Source organism: Doryrhamphus excisus, linkage group LG19 (genome assembly GCF_037039965.1).
Source record: "Doryrhamphus excisus strain RoL-2023G ecotype Guam linkage group LG19, RoL_Dexc_Guam_v1.1, whole genome shotgun sequence".
NCBI classification, from domain to species: Eukaryota; Metazoa; Chordata; class Actinopteri; order Syngnathiformes; family Syngnathidae; genus Doryrhamphus; species Doryrhamphus excisus.
Genome location: NC_136375.1, coordinates 12,155,812 through 12,183,141, shown reverse-complemented (window position 1 = coordinate 12,183,141; position 27,330 = coordinate 12,155,812). Strand labels below are relative to the sequence as shown.

Below are 27,330 nucleotides of genomic sequence, written 5' to 3'. Positions count from 1 at the left end.
CGCCATGATGAATTCGGGCGGATCAGCGCCGGGTGAAATGACCTCCTCTCCCTGTGGTGGGGATGTTTACAATGCAATCCCACGGCCGCCGTCCCTTTGGGGCCGGGTAATATGTCACTCTAATAACAGCCACCTCAGCGGAGAGTCAATTTATGAGGCTAACGCGTGCGGCGAGCGTGCTCATGATGAGTTTCATCAACGCCACACCCCCCCTCCCTCACCCTTTTTCCTGTGCAGATGTCCGACCTGTTTTCATCATTGCCATTTATTCGCTCGCTTTTCTCAACATTTCAAATCTGTTCTCTTTCGCCGCTGTAGGATGTGTCACCCAACATTTCGATTTGTAACACCTTTTTTAAAAATGATTTTAAATGAAGATGTAGCGCATTAAGTGGTGCTGATGCCCCCCCCCCACACACACACACACTCTGCCAGATGTTGCCACTTAGTGCTTTGCAGCGCTGGTGAAGTTTATTATCAATTTAGATAACATCATGGCCACTAAATGTATTTATTCCAACATCTGCTCGACTTGAATGCCTCGGTGGTGATGCTGAGGAAGGTGTAAGAGAAGCCACCCCCACCCCACGGTGTCTCTTTAGTGGCCTATAGTTCTGCATGAACGATTACAATTAAGATCAATTAATTCATGCTACATAATCATAAATATGTACAGTAGGCAGCATGGCATCTGTAAAGCTGACATTAGGTCATGCTGTGTGAGTAATAAGATTTTATATCCACTCCTGATGTCTGTTTTCCAAGTGATGTTTATTGTCTGGTTGAGACACACAAGCACCAGACTTGATGGCCAGAACAACAGGCTTTCATTGCAGGCACAATAATCATTAACACGAGATCCTGCTGTTACGACAGTAACAGACGCCAAGCTACAATGTCACTTCCTGTACGCCTCAACCCAACCAAACTCCCCCAGCACCGGAACACATTTACAGCATGAGCGTTTATTCATGTCTTAAATGGATATTGCACCGAGTTCTCAGACTAGTCCTGTCCTATCAGGTCTGACTGGTGTACTAATGATGTTTAGTAGCAGCGCTGTTTACGTTAGCATAAAAAGCCCTCTGCGACATTCTTTTACTTTGTAGTAGCATCTGTTTAACACGCTGTTCACTATTTACAACTGGACTTTTTTTGTTACGGCCGTTTTCCTTGTTGATGACAGGGAAGGCAATTAAGTCTAACAAAGCTTTTTTCCCCCCCACTTACTTCACTTTAGTTTGCGCACCGCAATCAGCACAGAAGCTCCTTTTTTGTTTTTCACTTTTGTTTTTTGGCTAATTGGGGAAAATCAAAGAGCGCTGTCTCCTGAAACAGCAGCCGCTTTGTCCTGCCGCGCACACAACAAGGGAAGTGTTTGATTTAATTCCACTTGCCAAATACTGATTGTGTGAAATGAACTGGACCGCTTGGGTCACAGGCAGCATAGTTTAGCGTTTGTTTTGGGAATCAAAAGGCTCTTTTCTGTCCCTGCAGCCGCAATTACAGTCATCTTGGCGCAATCAATCACATGAAAATGCTCACTTTTAATCCCAAATATGTGCCGTGTTGGGCCTAAGGAACGTCTTTTAGATGAATGAAACCATGACCAGAAGTACACCATCGCTGATTTCTAATGCACATTTAATATTTACTGTGCTCTTTCTGACAAGTCAATGAGACAGGAAGTAAACATGATGGGGAACCTTTTCTTGTCGGTGTGTGAAGAATCAATCACGCCAACGTTTGGTTGCCATTACAGACGTATTTTAGCGTGCAGACACATTTGGTCTGGACTGATGCTAAATCCTGCTGTTAGGAACATTAAAGAAGGATGAAGATTTTGTTTCTTTTTCAACTAGCCCCTCCTCCCCCCATAGCAGGGGTGAATGCATATCATGGCTATTCAAAGGAAATGATGTCTTCAACCCGCCTGATGCATGCCGAAAAGTCCAGTTTTCATTCATTCATTCATTTTCTGCTGCTTTTCCTCACAAGGGTCGCGGGGGTGCTGGTAAAGTACAAATACTGGGGGAATAAAGTCGGCATATTACAGGAAGACAATGTACAAGAAAACAGTTGAAATACTTACATATAGGTCAACATTTATTCATTCATTTTCTACCGCTTTTTCCTCACGAGGGTTGCGGGGGTGCTGGAGCCTATCCCAGCTGTCTTTAGGGCGAGAGGCAGGGTACACCCTGGACTGGTGGCCAGCCAATCACAGGGCAGATATAGACAAACAACCATTCACACTCACATTCATACCTATGGACAATTTGGAGTCGCCAATTAACCTAGCATGTTTTTGGAATGTGGGAGGAAAACTGGAGTACACGAAGAAAACAACACAGAGATGGCCGATGGTGGAATTGAACCTAGTTGTGAGGTCTACGTGCTAACCACTTGATCACCGTGCAGCTAAGTCCAGTATTGTAGACGTTTATTTTTCAGTGTCCTATCAAGGTTTCTAAAGCTATTATCTGTGTTGTTTCCCCTCTGGGGGGGGGGGCTCGTCTGTCTGAAGTACTTTTGGAACGTGGGTTGGTTTTATTTGGCTCATGCTACAATTTCCTGTCTTGGTACCAATACTTGAGCTGGGACATTTTTTAGACTGGATGTCCTGAGCTAAAATACGGTCCTTTTAAATGCTACTGAATACACGTGAGATCATATTCACAAAGAAGGCAATAATCAATCAGTATTTTTTGGTGGTTTTACCTCCAGTTTTGTTTCGGTTTCAAATATGGACAGAGTGCAGAGCGGTTTCAGCGAAACTCAATTTCAGGCACGACCACAAAACAATGAGCTGCAAGCGGAAGTGCTGTTGAGGCCTTGGCAAGCTGTAAAGGTCAGACTTCTGTGAAGGTTTTGCCGCCGCCAGCGAGGAATCTGACAAGCATTGTTCATTTTAAACGCTGAAAGACATTATTAAGAGATCACCCAAGTGTGGATAGCGTTTACTCTGATGAAAGCACGGTTGTCTGTCATAATGGGCAAACTGTACCTTGTTTATTTTTTGTAGCCTCCAGTACGGCAGCAGTGATTCAACAGAGGTCACGATGGTGAAGGTTGAAGAATGTAGGTCAAAAGGCCGTATCGCTCCGAGAGAGCAGCACTGAGCACGGAGGTCAGATGTGAATCCCTGAATAGCTGTTTTATTCCCGAATCAACCCAAAGGCGTCTCTCTTTCGACAAGGAGGTACAGTATACGATGTTCCTAGTTGGATCTTTCCTATCACACATTAGGATGGCTTTTACCGACCTCCCACAGGTAACACTGCAAGCGAGGGACGGGGCGTTTAATACAGTCAGGTGGCGACTCGATAAACATACAACGCCGTCCGGCCTTTGAGTCGAGCTTGAAAATCCTCATTGCATCATTTGGGAACACTCGGCCGACCTGGTAAAATACATAAACGGGCAAAGGCAAGATGACAGCCGTGTGCCGTCTTTGTTCAGTACACATGGGGAACAAGGCAACAATCTGGAACTATTAATGCTTCACTTCAGCCAACGAGGGCCTTTCATGACCTGAAATCATCATCATTCAGACTGTTGACTGTTTCTGGGCTGCAAAACTGTTTGAAATTAGCTAAATTGAACGTGCTTTTTCAATTTTTCTGACCTATAAATGTAGTTAGAATGTTGTATTGTTGTGTTAAAAGATGCCAAAAGTTTCAGATAATGAGGACGTGAGTCCTGAAAGAAGTTTGGGATGGCTCAAAACGCTCTGTTTCAAAAGGTGTGATAAAACTGTGCCTTTGTGATGTCACAGAGGGCCGGACGTCCTTACATGGTTCATAGTTAGGAAGCACTTTGGGCGTGTGACTAATCACAGCGGAGTGGGCATGCCCAGAGGCAGGCTGTGGGTGGGTGGCAGGAAGCAGAAATCAAAGGCAATACAACTGGAATAGGTGCAGATTCTGGAAAATCTAGAAAGTTTTCTGTGTGGGTTATTGTATGTGTTGCTCTATAGGAGCAGTTTAGTTTTGAACGGAGCCATGACGGCACCTCATAACAGAATAATGAATCAGTCGATCTTACCTCTTCATTTCATCAAGGCATCGGAAGTCGCTTAGCGATGACATTCCAGTCTTTGGTCCGTCTAGTGTTCCGGTACCCTGGCATTGACCTCCCTGGTCTTTAAACATGTGTGGCCTGTCAAGCCTTTAATTGCATCCGTCCTTTTTTCACCCCTCACCTCCTCCTCCTCGCCTGCCCACCTCTTCCTCGCGGTTGCCTTCACGCGCGCTGCAGGAATTTCTCGTCAATAATCTCAGGATGTCATGCATGTGCTTTGAATAGAGGAGGGCGGGGGGGCAGAAAAAGCCTGCAATTTTCTGCAGCTTTGACTTCTTCAATGGAGCATTTTCTGACTTCCTCTTTACAGGGTCCACTTCCTTTTACCACCACCAATGTTCACTTTTCTCACAAAGGGGGAAAAAAGAGCAAGGAATGCTTTTGAAATGTTCCTATTCATTCCTCCCTTGGTGGGAACGAAATTGGAGGAAGACGAGGACAAACTATTCCAGTTGAAACTGTTCCTACGGGGTCCGAACGGCGGTCTTTGCTTTCTTTGTAAATTGACGGTTGGTGTTTTTTGACAGCAAAGCCCATCATTGTTGGCCTCCTTGATTATGCTTTCTAAAACCTTTCATATGGACCATCTTTCTCAAATATTGGGGGAGGTGGTCCTGGGGGTTCTAGAAACCAGTCAGTAGTTGATGTGACCACCAATGGATGGCATGTGGGTCTGCTAGCCATGCAAGAATCTGTATGAAATGCTAAAGAGCAGCAGTTGGAAGGAATATGTTGTGGACCTACCCAAGGTTGGGTCGTGGGGGCGGCAGGCCAAGCAAGGAAGCCCGGAATTCTACTTTGTACAGCTCCTCCCAGTGGATCCAGAGGTATTCCCAGGCCAAGAGATATATGGGTCTTTCTCCTACCAGTTGGATAGGCCCTGAACACCTCATGACCATAGGTGAAAGTTGGAATGTAAATCACATCGATCCAACTGTGGATCTTACGTTCCATCCTTCCGTTACTCTTGAACAAGACCCCAAAAACTCATGATCTCATCCCCGAACCAGATATGGCAGTCAAATCTCTTCGGGGTGAGAATCATGGATTCGGACTTGGAGGTGCTGATTCTCATCCCAATCGCTTTACACTGCAAACCCATCCAGAGAACACCTGAAGGTCACGGCCACCAATGGGAGAAGTTCAATCCATAATAGTTATTACCAGAATTTGTGGCAGGTTAGCGTCCCATAACGGTAAATCTTTATTAGTCATAAATTCATTCCACTCAATCCTGTTAGCAAATATCTATAAATACTACTTTATGTAAAGAAAAGATAATCTCAGCGCTTTTATGCCAAACTGTTGTCGAATCAAGAGCAGCTTCAGGTTTAATCATTTACCCAACCGATGCGTCAGAAGGTCGTCCGGACATGCCCGACGGAAAAGGGGGTAAAGGTAGCATACTTTATCGCTTTGTTTAATCAAGACAGACTGATGATGATGATGCTTAATTATTAATTTTGGAGTTCCGGTGTTCCCCTATGTTACACGTTTCATATGTTGGCTACTCGGCATGCTCTCTTAGCTTTGTAGAAAATGTTTTGGCAGGACTTTCACACATGCCACTACCCACATGCGGATGCTTTGTTGGGTCGAGTCCAACATGACAAAAGCACAAAGTTCAGACCTCCCCACTCGTCACAACAGAAAAGAGTGAAAAAGGTGAAATTGAACTCGAAAGTTCTTTTTTTTTTTTTTTTTTTTTTTTTTTTTTTAGCTGAGAGAGCCATTCATTTGCATTTAGATGCGCTTGACCTTCACCACCGACGGGCGAGACGCCACCACGTCGGCCAAGCTGGCGGCAATTAATGCACAATTACAAGTATCTGTGTCTTTTCTCTTTTAATTCCCGGGTCAGTCGTGCGTGAGGGAGAGAGGCCTCGCTTCTTAAGAGCTTGTCATTCACAAACAAATGAAAGACGACCCCCGAGAGCCGCGTCTCGCTTTTATTTTCTCTGTTTGACACGACTTTCACAACACTCAACATGTTAGCTTATCTTGTACTCGCATGCTGTTTTTAGTTTACCGCGAAAATAGTGAAAAAAGTAGTGGTTAACTTCTTTTTACGCTTCTATTCCAAGTGTAGGTTTGCTGCATAATGGATACAAACCCCCCAAAAAATGCTCTCACCATGTGGATAGTACCAGACAAAAGCTTTGATCCACTTTCGCATTCATTTTTATGAGATATTGTCTCCAAACTTTTGAGCGCTACTGCATATCGTGTGTTTTTACCACTCCTGTCCAAGCAATAAAGTTGATTTGCATTGTAACGACGCACTATCTATGCAAAGCAAAAAGCCTCTCCATATCGTGAACGTCCAAAGTCGGTGCTTCTGCAAGGTTCAAAGATATCAATATGCTCCACGCCGCTCGTTTTGAATTGATGAAAGCACACAATCTCTGCTTCCTGCCTGGTGATCGGCATATCTGCACGCCGCAGCCATTAACACGCCACCCACTCGTGTGCGATGGCGATGAAATCTAATGAAACTGTCTCTGCAGGAGTCAGCTGAAGTGTTGGCTGGTGCAGACGCCGCGGGGCCCGCTGGAGATTAACAAGTGGAATGAGGGGGGGGGAAAAAACATGAGCGGCAAATGACCAGCAGTGTTTATGTTGGATGTTGCTCATTTTTATCTGAGGGGCCAATCATGGTGTTTTTACTGCTGATGCCGGGGGTGTCCAAACCTTTCCCACTGAGGACCGCATATGGAAAATGGACATACAAATCTGCAAAACATTTTTACATCTAAATATGCTTTTGATAAACAAATGGGAAGAAAATACAGTCGTCCATCGCTATGTCACACTTCGAACCTCGATAAATGATGGCTGCTTTGTGGTTGATGATGGTTTATAATTGGTCAAAAAATCTACAAAGACATGCTTTCCTCATTTTGTGTGGAAGTGGTACATTTTTGGCTTCATTGTTCTTCTTCCCGAGACTGCACAATGGGTGAGCGGTTAGCGCGCAGGCCTCACAGCTAGGAGACCCGAGTTCAATCCCACCCTCAGCCATCTCTGTGTGGCGTTAGCATGTTCTCCCCGTGCATGCGTGGGTTTTCTCCGGGTACTCCGGTTTCCTCCCACATTCCAAAAACATGCTAGGTTAATTTGCGACTCCAAATTGTCCATAGGTATGAATGTGAGTGTGAATGGTTGTTTGTCTTTATGTGCCCTGTGATTGGCTGGCGACCAGTCCAGGGTGTACCCCGCCTCTTGCCGAAGACAGCTGGGATAGGCTCCAGCACCCCCGCGACCCTCGTGAGGACAAGCGGTAGAAAATGAATTAATCTCCTTCTTCCCCACTTTCTTTGAAACCCTATGTATGTAACACTAAGTATGTTGGAGAGGCTAACTAGTTAGCTCACTAGCTTGCTATGCAGGCAACAGCCGTCTGTTCTGTCCGTGTAGTGATCTGGTAGCCTGCTCAATATAATGCAAACAAATAATAGGAGTTACTATAGTAAAAGTTACTATAGGGGTGTTATTTTATGTCCACAGGGCTCTAATGATGTTCAAACCTGTATTGAGAAAGCCATAAACATAGTTTCTAGGCTCTAATTACCAAAATATTCTGTTTATTAATATTGTATCCTACTTCATGGATGATTCGGTTTTGGTCAAAAAGGTGGTAAATAGCCCATGGGCCGCACTTTGGACACCGCCGGTGTTGAGCTGCAGTCTATGCGTGATGGAGCGTTAGTGCGGCACCAAAGACGCCATCTCACTGCTGTTATCTGGTAGATGAGACGTTTGGCCCTCTAATCCTCCTCACAAGGATTCCTCAGTCCTTCCACCCTTTTGAAGTCTGTCTATTTTATTATTTATCAGCCTTAAATTTCCCCCAAATAACTATTTTTGTATCTCCCTCTTGGCTCGGTGTGCTTTCCACTGCGACCCATTTTTGTTTGGGTTAGAGGGCTTTCAGTCAAAACCCAATTAAAGTCACAGATGCGGCACACAAACACCGGAAATCCAGCCTAGTTATTATTGGATCTGTGCTGCGATATATACGCCATGCAGCACGTAGGAACATTGTCCATGCACTGGAAGCGGAGATAGCGCATCTTCCCATTTCCTCATGTAAATAGAAGCCGGGTGTCACTTTTATGAAGCCCCCCCCCCACCATGTGATTAAGTCCTGATATCCCCTTTTCTTACAGTCCCACGTGCTCGCACACTTTCACTTCGTTTTAAAAACCCCGGCCTTCGCTTTCATCTGTCAGTCGGTCACACGAACGTTTTACTGAGCTGCAAGCGCGGCGGCGATTTACGGTAATTATGTGTCAGCGCACAGAAGGCCCATTCAATTGTTACTTCCACACCGAGGAACATAAACAGCAGAGCATACAGGGGGAACCCAGGGGTCGACGGGTTTTACAGTTTGGGATGTTTTTGCATATGATAACAGATACAAAGGGGCGGCACGGTGGAAAAAGTGGTTAGCGCACAGACCTCACAGCTCGGAGACCAGGGTTCAATTCCACCCTCGGCCATCTCTGTGTGGAGTTTGCATGTTCTCCCCGTACATGCGTGGGTTTTCTCCGGGTACTCCGGTTTCCTCCCACATTCCAAAAACATGCTAGGTTAATTGGCGACTCCAAATTGTCCATAGGTATGAATGTGAGTGTGAATGGTTGTTTGTCTATATGTGCTCTGTGATTGGCTGGCCACCAGTCCAGGGTGTACCCTGCCTCTCTCCTGAAGACAGCTGGGATAGGCTCCAGCACCCCCCGCGACCCTGGTGAGGAAAAAGCGGTAGAAAATAAATGAATGAATGAATGAACAGACGAAGTCACACCATTGTCCCTACGAAGAGTTACGGTCCTGGTTCTGTTTCGGATATGGAATATACATGTTAGCACTCCAATCCAACATCCCACAAAAAGAGTAAGGAACCCTTTCTTGACTGATGGTCCCTTCACTTGGTGCCTTTTACGATGTTTAATCCTCTCAATGAAGACTGGCCACAGAAATCAAGCTAGCTGTTGCTATTTTAGTCTGGAAGCTTCCACTCACAATCCAAGAGAGAGCAATGGCGTCTGTCCAAAAGTGCCAAGAACAAAGACATAAACTGGCATGATAACATTCATGTTTGTCTCCCGGGGAGTAGACACTCCCCTTCTCGGGGGGGGGGTGCCAGCAGTGAAACAGGCACGGACAGTCCGACCCGAACATATCTCGCTAGGTGCCATAGAAAGTTCATGCTAAATATTTGCAACAAAACACAGCAGAAGTTCATTCAGTGGAAATGTTTGACAATATGACTGCGTGTCAGTACCCCCCCTCCCCCCAAAATATTTGAGAAGGTTTTCCTGCATGGACCACATAGTCAAAACATGAAAGGATGCAACTTTGCCAAGAAGTTGGACATATGTCAAGATATTTCTTCTTTAATCTTCCTAAATGTTCTTTTTGTATTATTTTGACTTTATTCCCATAATATTGCAGCTTTTCCCCAACCTTATTCATCCATTTTGTATTTTGTTTCACATATTTATGACTCAAACTCAGATTTTTCAACTGTTTTTCTCATATTGCAAGTTCATGCTCATAAAATTGCTATTTTTTTTCTTTTTAGTATAGACTTTTTTTACTCTTAATATTTGGACTTAATCACATAAAATGATAGCTTTTTTCCTATTGCTGATGTTTAAGACTTATTTGTCTTAAGGTTAGAATTTATTTTTGCAAAATTAGTGCTGTTTTTTGTATATTTGCTGCTTTTTTTTAGTTTTCTAGTTTAAATAAATAAATGTGTTTCTATTTTTAGAGCATGCTTGAAGTAACAGCATTAAAAACTGTCATGTAAAAAAAAAAAGAGGCTAGAAACATTGCTATTCTCAGTTGCAGACACTAAAATGGTAAGACAATGTTTATTTATGCTTTTGTTTATTCCAAAAATCAGCTGTCTTGGCCTGTTAATTGCACTTTAAATGACACTTTAAAGCGGCCTGTACCCAAAAAGGTACAGAAGCACACGTGCATGGATGGATGGATGGTACGTAGCGCTTACACGTCAGCAACACCCCAGCATAAAAGCAGAAGGAAGCATTTCTTTCAAATCATAAAATAGAAAAAAAAAGAGCAATCGATCCGGGCTGTAGTGGAAATCTCCCTTGAGGCTCATGATGTCGTCTTTTAAAAACAAACACCGATTGATGAAAAAGTGGAGGCCAAACCACAATGAATGCAAGTGACAGCAGCATATGGAAAATAAGATTCAAAATCAAAGCGGCACCAGTGCAAGAAATGAAATCCTGAGGGACGTTGGAGTGATGGTGTGCGTTTATTGTATTATTGTGTTGTTTGTTAGTTGTGTGTGTAGACCAGCAAGGGCCACATGGTGAACAATGAAAGCATACAACTTTGATATTTACCTAATATACACATGTAAATATGCTAAGACCTTTTATATGTACTGTAAATATAATATTGGTGCTCCGGTCAGTATCAGACAGTGGAAAAAGTGGTTAGCATGGTGGCTACACAGTCAGGAAGACCTGGGTTTGATTCTCAGTGTGGAATTTGCATGTTCTCTCCGTACATACGTGGGTTTTCTGCGGGTACTCCGGTTTCCAGAGTCTGCTGGGATAGGCTCCAGCATACCCGCCACCCGAGTGAGGATAAGCGGCATAGAAATTGTAGAGGAATTCCAGGAACTATGAATGATTCCTGAGGAAAAGCTGTGATTTTTGCAAATAGTCGGAAACCCCACTCACCCTGGAAAGCTCTATGGAATGACGTGAAGGTACTGTAATTGGTTTCATGCAAATTTAAGAGTATGAATTGCTCCGCAATGGTTTTGTGCAATTTTTAATGCGAGAATGGAGCGCCTATTTCCAACACTGTCAGTCAGGGTACTTTTACTCTGCTACATTTTTCATTTTTTTGGGCATTTGGTTAGCTTGATGTTTTATAGCTTCTCCACCCAAGGACGTTTTTTCTACATGTATTATTAGAATCAATTCATACTCCAATTCAGCACAGTGGTCACCAACCACTGTGGGGGGGCGGTGCTGCCTTACTCCATGCCCAGGTGAGACTCAACTCTGAACCCTTGATGTCACTTCCTGTCCACCTTTTGTTTCTATCAACACACACAAGCAGTAGCGTTATTTATTCTTAAAAGCCTAATTTTCACTTATGGCAACTGTATTGGCTAACAGGAGTGTAAAGGTGACTATAGATCCATCCATCCATTTTCTATGCCGCTTATCCTCACTAGGGTTGCGGCGTAAAGGTAACTATAGGGGTATTATTTTATGTCTAGAGGGCTCTAATGTTAAATTATATTAAGAAGATCGTGGACAGGTTTTGTTATGCTCTAACTACGAAAATATTTCATTAATGAATAAGGACTCTTTCTTTGTAGTAAGGCACAGAGAAAGCGTCAAAGTCTGTGGAGGCACGAGTGCTGTCGGCACCAGGGGAGCTGCGGTTCATTGATAGAAAACGGTACCAATTCCTGCTATCACAGTAAATTTTTGAATTCATTGGAAAAACTAATGAACCGCAGCTGCCCCAGTGCCGGCAGCACTCGTTCACCCCCCCCCCCCCCATGCTTTGCACAATGCACCCCCCACACATTGGCAGCTGGATGGAGTGGTGCTGTATTGATTCTGTGGCATGCAGTCAAGTGCTTACACAAGAATCCCACTTCCTCATGTATCCTGCTTGGAATGTTTCATCCCAACTCGGAAGTAGTGTAGTGAGTGTACAAGGTGTTTGGGGGGAGGGGGGTGTAGTGCCGCCAGGTGGCGAAAGTCGTGTGAAGATGATGAAGATAAGGTGCCGATTGGAAAGTGTATGCGGGAAGACAGAAGGAGAGATAAGCGAAAACGAGGTGACAGAGGTGGCAGCCGCAGCAGCCTCGTCGGCGCTGGAATGGAAATTAAAACTGGGGCGGGGGGGGGATTAAAGAGACGGCGCGTGTCACCTCGGCTTCCTTTCTCTCCTTGTCTCGTCATATTTCTTCATCTTTTCCCAGAGAAGAACAACCTGCGACGTGTCTGCTGGTCATGCTCTCAGAGCCTGATGCTCAGCACATTAACTGTGACTGTGTGTGTGTGTGTGTGTGTGTGTGTAACAGCAGGCTAGCTCTGGGGGTGGGGGGGTAAGTCAGATAGAGGATTTCTCCCTTCATGAACACAGATCTGGGAACAGCCTTCCTTTAAACCAAATCCTTATTCCAACCACCCAAGTGGAAACACAACTACAGACTTAGCCAGCGTGTACAAGCGGCTTTGCTACACACACACACACACACACACACACACAGTCTATGGATGACTGTCCTCATTTTATAGTGCTGGTTCCATCTTTTGATATCTTTTCTATCATAGTTGGAGCCAAACAAGTGTCACCACTAGAGGTGTCACGAGACAATAAACAAGACTGGTTACTTTTACTTACTAGTACAATGAAAAAATGTGACAACACGTATATTGCAATCTACTAATATAATACTAATATACTCCTTTGCACTCTGTGTGTATGGTCGCCGCCCCGCCTCCATCCATCGAGACAAACTGTACGACTGACAAAAGAGCTCACTCAGTTCCTGCCGTTGTTCTATGGAACAAACCTGCCAATGGGAACCCAATTTTCCGAGACGAGAAAAAAAAACACAAATGCACATGGCAATCTATAGAAACCGGTAAAATTAGCCACTTCATTTATAATGTGATCCCATATTTTGCCTTTATTCTCATAACTGTAGAATTTTTCCTGCAAACTATTTTTTGTGTGTTTACATTCTTGTAAAATGACTGCTGAGGTGTACATTTTTGTAAGTTTTCTTGTGAAATTATGTTTTTTCCAAAAACAAACAGCCGTGGGCCGCACTTTGGACACCCCTGGTCAGCAATGACATCAATAGTAATGGTTGCCTGACTGCGTGTCAGTACCCCCCCCCCAAATATCATAGTCAAAACATGAAAGGATGCAACTTTGGTGTTTTGTAAAGCATATGCTAAGAAGTTGGACATATTATTTCTTCTTTAATCTTCCCAAATGTTGTTTTTGTATTATTTTGACTTTATTCCCATAATATTAGAACTTTTCCCCCACAGCTGTGGGCCGCACTTTGGAAACCCCTGGTCAGCAATGACATCAATAGTAATGGTTGCCTGACTGCGTGTCAGTACCCCCCCCCCAAATATCATAGTCAAAACATGAAAGGATGCAACTTTGGTGTTTTGTAAAGCATATGCTAAGAAGTTGGACATATTTCAAGATATTTCTTTTTTGATCTTCCTAAATGTTGTTTTTGTATTATTTTGACTTTATTCCCATAATATTTGAACTTTTCCCACACAGCTGTGGGCCGCACTTTGGACACCCCTGGTCAGCAATGACATCAATTGCGTGTCAGTACCCCCCCCTCCCATATAAGACTGTATTTCAGTCCACAGTTGAAGTGGCTGATGGTGCTTCATCATGAATGTGATTTCCTGCCAGATGAGGCGTTAATATGCAGGCGTTCATCTTCCTGACACGTGTTTAGGCGTATCCCGACTTGGCTGCTGCCGGTTTGACACCGGGTGGTAGCAACCTTTGCCCTAACACAGGATGAATCGTGCTCAGGGATACATTAGGCCGTTAACAGCCGCATTTTCCTCAAACAACGGTGAGGCTCTCTGAGGAGGCCCATTAGGACTGATGATCAGGACCTATTAGCATCATACCATGCCAATACGGCGCAATTGCTTAATGAGGGGGAAAAGCCGGAGAGATGGGAATGGTGGATGGACCAGCCTCCTCATATGATGATGATGATGTATGATGGTTATAAGACATGAAGAGTGCATGATGGTCTGAAGGATCTTTTCTCGTCTTTCAGCCTTCTTCCGTGACTCTTCCTCCGCCTACATCCGCAATCCCCCCAGTGTTCCCGAGACAGATCCGTGTGGCACAGCTAATCCCGGCATTCCGGAGTGGCTCTCTGCAGCGCTAAGACCCACAGATGAGAGAGGTAGCAGAAAAGTTTTTTTTTTTAACCTTTGAGAAGCCATTATCCCCCCCCCCCATGCTTTGGTGTTTGATTCCCACTGTATTGGGAATCAGGACTCTGATGTGTCCTGCATTGTCTCCGCTGACCAGTTTATCCTGCAACTGGCAGATTGGCATTCATTTTCAATAGTTTAACCTCGCTAGGGTCACGGGTGAGCTGGAGCCTATCCCAGCATAAATCACACGGCACATTCACTCCTGATCCGAATTTGAAGATCAGTTGGATCTGAGGGAGCTTCCAAGTCGAGCAATGGGAATAAGACAGAAAGGCTAGTGGGAATTATTCGGATAATTGTCTTTAACAGTGTAATCTTCTATGGGAGTGAATACAAAGCAATGGTCAGGGAAGTACACTGGAGGACGGTTCCACTCTGGAACCGATTTTTGTAATCTTGGCTTGCCATCCATCCCCAAATGTTGTCGGATGTTGCAGGATGGTCCGACAGAGTCAGTTTATCCCTCTGGAAGTCCATTTGGGAAGTCCTAGCATTGTCCTGTTGAAAAAAGCCAGTCATTAGCACACAGATGAGGGCCTTCAGTCGTGAGGGATGCCCCCTCTGCAACATCTCCACGTAGCCAGTTGCCGTTTGACGCCCCTGCACAACCCAAAGCTCCACAGAAGGAAAAAGCACCCCAGGTAATGATGGAAAACATCTCAGATGGGATGTCCTTGTCATGCCACTGTGTTGGAAGCAATCAGGAACGTCAAGGAGTAAAACGTTAGGTGCTCTAATTCCGAACGGGCAGTTTTGTGGCGTTGAAGATGTGTTTTGTTCTTAAAAGCCTTCTGTGGCAGATGGTGTCTGATGGTTATTGGACTGCACTCAGCACCATTAAGAACCTTCATGGAGGTCCAGGATGGTCCCGTGTCTTGGTGTCTTCACCAACAGCCAATAAAAATCTTAGTTTTATTGGTTGTTGCATTTTGAAGCTCTACTTGGAAGCTCCCTAAGACCCAACAAAGTGTTCATTCTATGTACGGTATAAGACACCAGTATTCACAGCTATGTGCAACTTAGCATAGCATTACCATTAAGATGCATTATTTTAGGCTGTAGGAGGAAGTAGCTGGGAAAACATCCAGACTTGTAACCTTTAACAAAATGCTGATTCTCCCGTGTTGTCAAAATAAAATGTCCCCGCTGTGCTTGTTGGGGATTAACATCATAAAGGATAAGGCTTGTGTACATACTGTACGTATATTCCTATCAAGCATTCCAGTGCAGACAGCCACGCCGATAACGGCTGCCTGTTTCTAAATATTGCCGCAACAGATGCTGGATGTACGGTATGGAGGCGGAATAGCGTCTGAAGTGGCAGATAGGGTTGCTTTTATGTGACGTGGGTCTGTTTTGTTTTGCTTGTACGTCGGCGCTGCATACTCTTTTTGACAGTGGACTTTTTATTATACGGTATGTGAAAAACGCTTCATGCGGTAAGATTTCAAGAGAGAGTTCAAGCAGGGGTATCCAAAGTGTGGCTTGGGGGCCGTTTAAGGCCCACAACTGATTTTTATTTGCCCTCAGTGGCATTTAATACACACGTTCATTCATTTTCTACCGCTTATCCTCACAAGGGTCGCGGGGGTGCTGGAACCTATCCCCGGGGTACACCCTGGACTGGTTGCCAGCCATAGACAATCATTCACACTGGAATTGAACTCGGGTATCCTAGATGTGTGGCCTGCACGCTAACCACCACATAAAATTATGTTCTGTCATGTCTTTCTGGTCATAGAAAAACAAAATTGGGCATATTTCGCACAGTAGAAAATGGTGATTAATCAGGATTAATTAATTAGAAAACTGATTGTAATCATCTCTGCTTTAGCCCGTACCTTATTATTCCTAATACATACTACTTTATCTTAACACAGGGGTCTCAAACTCAATTTACTTGGGGGCCACTGGAGCTAGGGTCTGGGCGAGACTGGGCCACATCAGGTTTTCCAAAAAAAAAAAAAACAGAAAAATGAATAAACTTTGCTTTGGTTCCAATTTCCTACAATGAAAGCTCTGATAAAACATTCCACTGTTCTCAAATATCTTACTTTTTATTTTTCTACACAAAATAAGATGAAAAATAAATAATAATAATAATAATTAGAGCCCTGACATGACAAAACATGACTATAGTCACATTTATACTCTTTTTATTTACAACTGCAGGGTCTTGAGACACATGCTAACTCGCAAACTAGAGAGCTAGCGACCTAAACGGTAGCCTTAAAGTTATTTCCTTTAAACTTAAATAGCCAAAAACTTACCACTTCCACACGGATAGGGAGGATAACTATTAACAGTTATTTAACCTTTAACATGAACATTAATCAAACGTAATAATTTTTTCTGGGTACATGATACCATACAGCATCCATATCAAACTTGCACGGGCCGCACTAACATTAAACACCAAAACTAGTGTCCTGCGGGCCACATTTGGCCTGCGGGCCGCATGTTTGAGACCCCTGTTTTAACATGTCTGCTGCTTCACAAGTGCATGATCACCAGTGCCTGTTTGTTTTTCCAAATAAATGAGACGTCACAGCTGTAGGGGGGGCCCTGGAGCATAAAGCCCCCACTTATGCTTTAAAGAAGAAGAAATTAGCTTCAACTCTGAGCCCACTCGTCTGTCATCCTTCCTCCCATCTCGTAAGGCGAGGAGGCTGCCTGTGTTCTACTGTGCTCCTTATTGCTGTGCGCCCTCTCGTCACTCACATTTATTAGAAATGACGCCCCCCCCACCCCCACCCCCCCTTCTCTTGGGCATTCAAAGTATAAACCATATCTGTGTGTCCACAGCTGCGTTGACGTAACTGCCTTTGCACGCATGTCGCTATTTGCTGCCTCTTTGCCATTCCCGTGTCCTCTACGTAACCTGTAGCATGCCGCCAGGGATGGTGACGGGGCTGACGAGGCCGGGTTACAAAAAAAACCAAAAAAAAACGTTAGATGTTCAGCGCAAGAACAGTCGAGGGAGCCGCTTACATCTGTGAGAGGAGGCAACACAAAGACAAATTGTCCTCATGCTCCTGCTGCAGGATTTGCTGAGATTGCATCTTCTTGCAGACCATGTTGGGCTATGGAAGTGTGTGTGTGTGTGTGTGTGTGTGTTTGGTTAAGCAGCTGAAGATTAGTAGCGGCAATGCGGCTGTGGAAAAGCAGGTAAGCAGTGCAATTTCCACACATGTCAAATAGCCTATTAGAGCCCACGGTTACACCCCTCAAAGTAATCAAGAATGACTCTCAAAAGCTCCAAAGGTCTCATCCCACTGTGCTGTTGACTTGATCAGGCTGATTGCACATTGTGGCGGCCGCCGCACACAAACTGATTGCATCCACTTTAAAGAGAAACACACACAAAAACAGCCCTGGCATATTTTTTTTTTCCTAGGGTGAAAGAATGGAGGAAAGTGGAAAATTGTGCCTACAACAACGTTTGTACTCGCTCTGTAATTTGACATGACTCTAATTGACAATGACTCATGAGGGGGCTGGTGGGGCCGACCGCAACACTCCAACAATCAGGTGAAGTGGGCTCCCCCCCCCCTCTACATGGGGAGGCTTCAGCTGTGATGACGACCGCGTCAGGAGGTCTGAGTCACCATGCTGCGAGTGTGAGAGACGGGGACAGACACCCTATGCCCCCCCCCCAACCGCTCCCCCACCACCAAATTAGAAATACTGATAAACTGATCAAATCTGTATCCGTCGTGTACCGAACTTGAAACTGAAACCAGGAAAATGCATCAAAATAGAGCGTGTGCAAGCATGTTGAGTACTACAAATGTGTACATGTTGGCAGGGCTGCACTGAAATGAAACGAAAGCCTCAAAACAATTCAAATGAATGATGATTGACAAAATGACAAAAATGTCAACAGACAAAACGTGTCAGACAAACATTACCCGAGATGACTGAAGTATCAAAAGTATCGATATTTGGATGTATTGATTTTAGAGCACAAAGAGTTTGTATTGGAAGTCTCAGGGCAGGAGGACGCAATGCTAGCATAGCTATGTGAGTCGAGGTGCTAGCATGACACTGGCATGTTAACAGCAGCATCATGCTAGATGACGCCTAGATCCAACTTGGAGCTCCTACGTCTGTAGCTGACTGACAGATAGCTGGCAGAGCTCCAGGCTGTGTTTTAAGATGTGTAGCGAAGCCTGGGCAACTTCACAAGTGAGCATTAAGACATCAGAAAAGTATCTTTTTTGTGTAGAAAGGATCCTTTGGTGTGTTTGTGTCAATATTTCTGTTTTCTTCCTTCTCGTACGGTTGACTATGTCGGCAGCTCTAGATCCATGGCCTCTATGTGCGTCACAGACGGAGTCCACGCACACCAAGCCGTGTTTGCGCCTGCTTCTTATCTGCAGGCCCAGCAGCAGGCCACAAGCTTTAGACAAAGCACCAAGTCACATGGTACTTTTAAATACAAAAAGTCATCACTTTCTGCTAAGAGACAGGAAGTAGAAAATAAAAGGGGAGCGACGTTGATCGGCCGGGGTTGCAATTAATTGAAATAGATTTATTCACTTCCTGTCTGTCTTAATAGTTATTTTTCTATCTCCTCACCGCCGTGTTCTCTAACTTCTATCCTCTCTTGACTCTCCACCCTCATCAAGCTCACAGCTCACGAGGTCCCCGTTGGTCCTCGGGCAAAAAGAGTCACGGCCATATTGACCCACTTCTAGACAATACTGCTTCCAATCTCCCTCTCTCATACACCCTCACGCAGTTAGCAGATACAGTATGGGTACTTCCTGTGTGTCTATAAGCCTGGGAGGGAATTGAGAGAACATAAAACTGCATAGGTTCACTTCCAAGATTACGAGTGTGCCATGTTGTCGTTGATTTGGTCACCCGTACAGATGGAGAACAGTGTGAACAATATCAGAACACGCATGAATATCCTTTGTTTGCACATGCTTGATGATGATAATAAAAGTAATAATAATAATAATAATAATAATGTATGCAAAGGAACCTCAGAACTGCAAATCATGCTCACCAATCTCCAGTCTGTTCATATTGGGAAACTATTATCCCAATGAAAATAATCTCGGGCGGCACGGCGGTCGAGTGGTTAGCTCGCAGACCTCACAGCTAGGAGACCGGGGTTCAATTCCACCCTCGGCCATCTCTGTGTGGAGTTTGCATGTTCTCCCTGTGCATGCGTGGGTACTCTGGTTTCCTCCCACATTCCAAAAACATGCTAGGTTAATTGGCGACTCCAAATTGTCCATAGGTATGAATGTGAGTGTGAATGGTTGTTTGTCTATATGTGCCCTGTGATTGGCTGGCCACCAGTCCAGGGTGTACCCCGCCTCTCGCCCGAAGACAGCTGGGATAGGCTCCAGCACCCCCTGCGACCCTCATGAGGAAAAGCGGTAGAAAATGAATGAATGAATGAAAATAATCTCTTCCAGCCTCAAGTTGTCGCCCTTTATAGCCTGCCATATAAGTGTAAAAAGAAGTTAACCTCGCTTCATTGTATAAACAATGGACAAATGTTGTCAGGGAAAGATTTCACCCGTCTCATTCTTAAGGCTTCTTAAGGCTTACGTTCCGTGCAAAGTTCAGACAAAAATCAAGTATGAGTTTTACATGAGTACAACAGACCCTGCCTGAGTTCCCTCAAATGAACGATTCACTCGCTCAGCCCGCAATTTTCACTGACTAACAGGTGCTCAAAGAAGATTTGACTCTCACTGACTCATGGGTTGACAAAACCTGAGGTTCACTGACCCAACACGCGCTTAACTGACTCACTCCTGGACAAATACTCACATAGGGTGCTGGATTTGATTGAAGACTTGTTTGACAGACTGATGAGTTGACAAAGACTGGCTCAGGGATTGATGAAGACTCATGGGTGCTCGACAAAGTCTCAAGTTATACTGACAAAAACTTGAGTTTCATTGACTCACAGGTGCTTGAAGACTCGTGAGTCACTGACTCTTTGAATTTGAATGACTTATGTGGACAAATACTCGTGTTTCACTGACTCATTTGTTGAGCATGTTTGGGTTTCAGCGTATATTCTTTCTGGAAACTGACTCCATCACTAATATGGGATCCCTACTCAATTATTAGTATTTCCTTGCCTTTTTAATAATGTCATTTTTCAGCATTATGTAAATCAACGGCTCTATCTCGTCTTAAGCTGCGGAGAGATGCTCAAATGTTGCAGGGAAAATCAGTCAAGTTTTTGAAGAAAATATCACGCTAATCTCCTCCTAAGCTTTTCAACGACATTCCCTGTCTGCAAGTTGTTTTATCATTACTCGAAAATAAATGTAGACGCATTTATCTCACTTTAACTGTCAGACGTTTTTCAGTTTTGTGCAGGAAAAGCCGAGCAGAAGAGCTAATGACTTGTAAAATGACTTAACCATTGCAGGGGAATGGGGTTGTATTGCAGCATGCAGACTAATTCCTGTCTGCTGTAGGAAATATAAGACCAGATGGTATTTGGAATGAGGAGCGTCATAGCGGATCTTTTTGCTGCGCTGCCTAGATGGCGCCATTGCACACACCTTTTTGCTAGCAAAGATATTCCAGTGCATTTGAGGCCTCGTGTGTGACGACGCTTGTATTCCACTTCTTCCTCTCCCGAGTTTACAAAGACGTGCATTAGCATGCCGCGTCACTCTGCTGTGTTTTAATGATGACACGGCACTTCAACACCAATATGTTATGCATTCTTCTTGTCATTGAGTCACACGGCACGAACGACTTGGCGAGTTGTGCGAGGAAAAAAAAAAAAAAAAGTGGAGGAATTAATAAGATACAGTAAACATTAAACTTTCATTTCCTCCGGGGCATCTGCTACTTTCCATTATTCATCTAAGAGCACGCTATATGGAAATGAACACATTTGGCCCGACTGCGACATCAAGTGCAACGCCTTCAACGACATCAAGCCCTCGCCGCCGCCAATCGGCCCTCGATGGAGGATTTGTAATGAGGCGTTCATTAGCTTAGTTCATTAGCTCTTTTTTATTATGTTTTCAGCCAACAAATGGTGATTGCTCATTTTGATGATGCTCGTGTCGCACGTCACGGCGTGGCCTTTTTGTGACAAACTGGCATACAGTAGTCCCTCCTTTATCGCTGTTAATTGGTAGCAGATAAGTGAATTTCCGGCTGCACGGCGGTTGAGTGGTTAGCGCGCAGACCTCACAGCTAGGAGAACCTCGATAAATGACGGCTGCTTTGTGGTTGACGATGGTTTATAATTGGTCAAAACATCTAGAAAGACGCGTGCTTTCCTCTCATTCTGTGTGGAAGTGGTACATTTTTGGCTTCTTCCCCAGGCTGCACGGTGAATGAGCGCTTAGCGTGTAGGCCTCACAGCTCGGAGACCCGAGTTCAATCCCATCCTCAGCCATCTCTGTGTGGCGTTTGCATGTTCTCCCCGCGCATGCGTGGGTTTTCTCTGGGTACTCCGGTTTCCTCCCACATTCCAAAAACATGCTAGGTTAATTGGCGACTCCAAATTGTCCATAGGTATGAATGTGAGTGTGAATGGTTGTTTGTCTATATTTGCCCTGTGATTGGCTGGAGACTAGTCCAGGGTGTACCCCGCCTCTCGCCCGAAGACAGCTGGGATAGGCTCCAGCACCCCCGCGACCCTTGTGAGGAAAAAGCGGTAGAAAATGAATGAAGTGAATTTCCGGCTGCACGGCGGTCGAGTGGTTAGCGCGCAGACCTCACAGCCAGGAGACCAGGGTTCAATCCCACCCTCGGCCATCTCTGTGTGGAGGTTGCATGTTCTCCCCGTGCATGCGTGGGTTTTCTCCGGGTACTCCGGTTTCCTCCCACATTCCAAAAACATGCTAGGTTAATTAGCGACTCGAAATTGTCCATGTGAATGGTTGTTTGTCTGTATGTGCCCTGTGATTGGCTGGCGACTAGTACTAGTTCGGGCCTCTTGCCCGAAGACAGCTGGGATAGGCTCCAGCACCCCCGCATCCCTTAGAAAATGATTGAATGAATAAGTGAATTTCCGCAAAGTAGGATTCAATAGTAGACATGAAATAGCACCCCTATAGTCAATTAGCCAGTGTAGCAGACATAATAGAATATAAGCCATCTTAGACGTAAATAATATGAGAGTGCCAGGAATTTTACTCTTTTTATTCCAAGCACGGAACACATGCAGTGAACATTCACACAGGAGCTGCTGTCGGCCGCTCTCTACACTGCTAACATGCCACTAGCACACGGCTACAGTCAACCAAAGTGGCTTTTTGTACTCAGACCCTCATAGAAAACCTCAGCTAGCATAATCTACATTTTAAAAGAAAGTTAGCAAAGCATTGTCCTCGCCGAGCTACACCGGTTACGCTGCTAAAGTGATTGCTTGCGTTCAAGCGGCATCCTCTCCGCCTGAACGTGTGTTGCCAAGGTTTCAATGATGTTCATCTTTTTATCAGCCTTTTTCGAGAGCATGAAATCCTCCCTCGGATATTGCCGCCATCTTCTTCTTCTTCTTCTTCTTCTTCTAGTGTGCCGGTGAGCCGGTGAGTGTAGGTGTCACAACTCTGTTGAGCGGCCATGATTTGGGCACGCGAGCGCTATCTGCCTCTCTGAAGACGACTGATAAGACGTCCTCCAGGGTCTCGGCAACACACACACACCCCTCCTGCATATTCACCACACTTTCACGCGCAGCTGGGTGTCAATAAAAAAGTGCTTCTTCACCGCAGACACGGCGACAATTTTAGGTGAAATATGCACACACACACACAAAAAAACCCAGCAAGCTTCCTGCGTGAAGTCTGAAGGAAAAGCCACCAATACCAGATGGTGATTCCGACTTTGAAATGGAAATGGTGGGAATGGATGAGCTGCCAGGTGCGCTGACAGAGCGAGGGTGGGGGTGGGGGGGGTGCATGGCTAAATATGTGGCTAATGTTAGTGTGTGTGTGTGTGTGTGTGTGTGCCATGATCCACTTAAGTGGCTCTCTAAGCATGCAGAGGAGTGTTTAAAGGCGGCTTTGCATTAAAGGAAACATCATAAACAGCTTAAGACAATGTGGTGGTTTCTACTCCCACATCCCAGAATGCTTTGTGTCAGCAATGGAGACAACACAACCTGTACAAGTAGAGAACAAGTAGAAGCAGCTTGTTACTCCTTTTTTTTATGGCTTATAGTGAATAATACCAGCTACAGATTACATTATCTTTGTTTGCTTTTAGATGTATTTTTTGGAATATTCATCCACAATCCTTATGTAATACATTGTCACACATGTCTGTGCTTTATAAAGATATACAAACAGATAAAAAGAGAATGCACATAATGAGAAACTAATTGGGGCCGCATGGTGGTCAAGTGGTTAGGAGATCGGGAAGATCTGGGTTTGATTGAGTTTGCATGTTCTCCCCGTGCATGTGTGTGTGTTTTCTCCGGATATTCCGGTTTCCTCCCACATTCCAAAAACATGCATGTTAGCTTCATTAATTGTCCATAGGTATGAATGTGGGTGTGAACGTTTGTCTATATGTGCCCTGCCATTGGCTGCCCACTAGTCCAGGGTGTACCCTGCCTCTCGCCCCCAAGCCAGCTGGGGTAGGCTCCAGCATATTGCGACCCTAGTTGACAATTTGGCCACAGACACATCTCCTGTGCTCTGGACTATAGGTGGCGCTATATTCCCAATTCCATTTATTGGGCCATGAAAGTAAGTAAACAATTCATGCTAATTTGAAGATAAGGGTGGTCAGTGAAGTAGTCATCAACAACTGTCCAACAGCTCATGGCGTGTGGGTGTGTGTGTGTGTGGGGGGGGTGTATAAGAGTCAAGGTTAATGGGCAGACGTGGCTGCTTCCATTCTCTATTAAATCGCCCCTGGTGTGTAAAAAGATGAACCTGATGAGTCCCCCCCTCGGCTAATGACCAGCCGCCCCCTTTCCGCTCCCCCCGCTGACAAGGAAGTGATTAAAGGTCCTATATTATGGTATTTTATTTCTTTATTTTTAAGCAAGTGCCAGAGCTCTCCTGTATCATTTGTAGTGGCGGGTGTCATCATGTTAAAGTTTGCTTTGTTATGAATGGTTCTGATTGGCAGGCGGCAGCCATCTTTCCCGGGCGGTCATGTCCATCAGTACAAAGGAAAGCATCCATGAATGCATTAAAGTCGTCATCATCATCATCATCAGGCGACGCCAGGCTCCATCCCTCATCACACTGCGACAGCCGGAGCGCTGTGCACATTATTCTCTATTAGACCACATTATCATTTAGGGCCCCCCCCCCCACCCCCGGATGCTACCTCAAGTATCCCTCGCTAAACACTCGGCTATCTCTTTCATTTTTCTTCAAATGTGTAGCATGGCCAGCCCCCATTGGCTGATGATGGGAGGGGGGTGGGAGGTGGGTCAGGAGAGGATGGGGGCAATATGAGCTCCAACAAAAGGCAATGCTCAAATATTTCTCCATTCTTGCGTCCATTGAAGCGCCTCGGAAACAATTTTCTCGTAGCCCTCACTCGGACTGGAATAAGATTGTCCCCGTCGTCTCGCAGAGTCGGGCTTCATTTCGCCAGGCGACAATTGTGACGCCTGTGCTGCCAAAGTTCAATAGGCGAGCCATCAATTGGAAGTGTAAAGCAATATCCAGTGTCATGGGAATGTTTCTGGGATTTTGGACAAAGAGGAATGAGGGGTAATTAGCGGGAAGTGACCATTCATGACCCGTTTCTCTCAGCTCACATCCTAGCATTCCGCATTCGCTGCTGCTGATGGCTTTATTGATCATCACAATTCATTTGGATTTCATCCAAAGACGCGGTGCAGTGTATACACGCCAAGTTTGGAGACGCTGGCTCATCCTATGGAGGGAGGAAGTGTCTAAACTTTAGACCGTTACCATGGAAATTTGGCCTCTTTTTATTCTTGCTTATTCTCTTGTTTATTATCGCCGCCACTCCCATGAAAACAACCTACAATTCGACTTATATTTTTGTACATAGAGCTCATCTCATCTTCTCATCTCACATCCCATAACAGGTTATCTTGTCTTATCACCGCGTCTCATCTCTCCTCTTTGCCTCATCTCATCACCTCACCTCATCTCATCCTCTCACGTCATTCCTCTTCACATCCCATATCAGGTTATCTTGTCTTAACACCGCATCTCAGCTCTCCTCTTTGCCTCATCTCATCTCCTCACCTCACCTCATCTTCTCATCTCACATCCCATCTCATCCTCTCACGTCATTCCTCTTCACATCCCATAACAGGTTATCTTGTCTTATCACCGCGTCTCATCTCTCCTCTTTGCCTCATCTCATCACCTCATCTCATCTTCTCATCTCACATCCCATCTCATCCTCTCACGTCATTCCTCTTCACATCCCATAACAGGTTATCTTGTCTTATCACCGCGTCTCATCTCTCCTCTTTGCCTCATCTCATCACCTCATCTCATCTTCTCATCTCACATCCCATCTCATCCTCTTACGTCATTCCTCTTCACATCCCATATCAGGTTATCTTGTCTTAACACCGCATCTCAGCTCTCCTCTTTGCCTCATCTCATCACCTCACCTCATCTCATCTTCTCACCTCACATCCCATCTCATCCTCTTCTCATTGTATCTCATCTCGTTTCATTTTCTCGTCCTACATCCCATCTCATCATAATCTCATCATTTTATGTTCTCATTTTATCTTTTTGTCTCATCTCCTTTTGTCATCTCTCCTCTTTTCTTCATCTCATTTCCTCATATCGGCTCATATCTTCTCATCTTCTCTTCTTGTTGCCTCATCTCCTTATCTCATCTTCTCATTTTATCTTTTATTCTCATGGCCTTTTCTGCCATCTCTCCTCTTTGCCTCATCTCATCTTCTAATATCGGCTCATCTCATCCTCCTCTCATAACTTATCTTCTCTTCTTGTTGCCTCATCTCCTTATCTCATCTTCTCATTTTATCATTTATTCTCATCGCCTTTTTCTGCCATCTCTCCTCTTTGCCTCATCTCATCTTCATCTTATATCTTCTCATTTTATCATCTTCTTTTCTTCTCGTTGCCTCATATTTTTCTCATTTCATCATTTTACGTTCCCATCTCTTCTCATTTTGTCTTTTCAGCTCATCTCCCCTCGTCCTCGTGTCTTTATATTGTTTAATCTCATAGTTTTCTAATCATATCAGCTAATATTTCCATCTTTTTCTCATCTCATCACAGCTCTCCTTTCTTTCGCTCTCATGTCTTCATCTCATCACCTCATCCCATTGCCTCACCTCCTTATCCAACAATTTATGTTCCCCTCACTTTTCCTCTCTCCTCCTTTCTTAATCTCATCTCCCCATATCATATCATCTCATCTCATGTCCTCATAAACTTTCTCATCTTGTCATCTCATCTTCTTTTCCTTCGTCTCATATCTTCTCATACATTCACGGCATCTCCTCTTTTCGTTTTACTGTATGTGCTCCTCTTCCTTTCTATTGTCATCTTTCCTTGATGCCTCATGTCATGTGTCGTGTTGGCGGTATGTGTGTGTTTGGTCCGGTGCCCCAGAGAGCTGTGTTGCTATGAACGGGATGTACCGCTATGCCTCCCTACTAAACTGCTGTTCTTAGAATGGTTGATTTAGCTCACGTCAATTGAAGGAAATGGACGTCACCTAAAGGGGGATGAAACGACGGCGGCGAGTTGAAGAAGTAGAAATGGTGAAATATGTAGCTGTGTCGTTTTAAAGGCGTCACACTTAGACGCGGCTAATTTATCTTGCATCAGCGGCCCTTTGCCGGCCCACTCCCGTCAGCCTCCACGCTGGCACATGGCACTAAGTCAAAGAGCCCGGGAGAAGATGATACGCCGCGTTGTGCCATGACACCCGCCAGTGTAGGAGCGCTATTCTCACACAGGCTCTATTTACACTTGACTCCTTTATCAGACACTCCAAGCTGCATGCTGCCTTCACTGACATTACTCATTCATAAGTCATTCTTTTCTTGGGAAAGCTGAGCCCTCTAGCGTTTATCTGAATCTTTCATACATTTCAGGGGGATTTATCTTGACCTTGAGTCAAAGGACTTAATGGAGTCCAAGTGTGACAACACTACAATAACACAATAATATGAAATATGTACAAGTTAAACAATATGCCCATTATTTCGGTTGCCGTTGGTAATATCGAATGATATTTGGATGCTTTCAGATGGCTGGCGTCATGTCATCCTTTGGGCGCGTCACCAAGTGTC

The 27,330-nt window shown here is 44.7% G+C and overlaps 1 long non-coding RNA gene across 2 annotated transcripts in view; it reads left to right on the top strand.

Moving 5' to 3' along the window:
- The window catches only part of LOC131107084 (uncharacterized), a 44,003-nt gene that overhangs the window by 8,279 nt on the left and 8,394 nt on the right, over nt 1-27,330 (top strand). The window contains exons 3-4 of one of the 2 annotated variants that reach the window (XR_009120199.2): nt 13,934-14,065; nt 22,619-22,750. This is a non-coding gene — a long non-coding RNA (uncharacterized LOC131107084). Of the gene's footprint in view, nt 1-13,933; nt 14,066-22,618; nt 22,751-27,330 lie in introns of those variants that run through there. The other variant, XR_013630330.1, reaches the window with a different exon arrangement.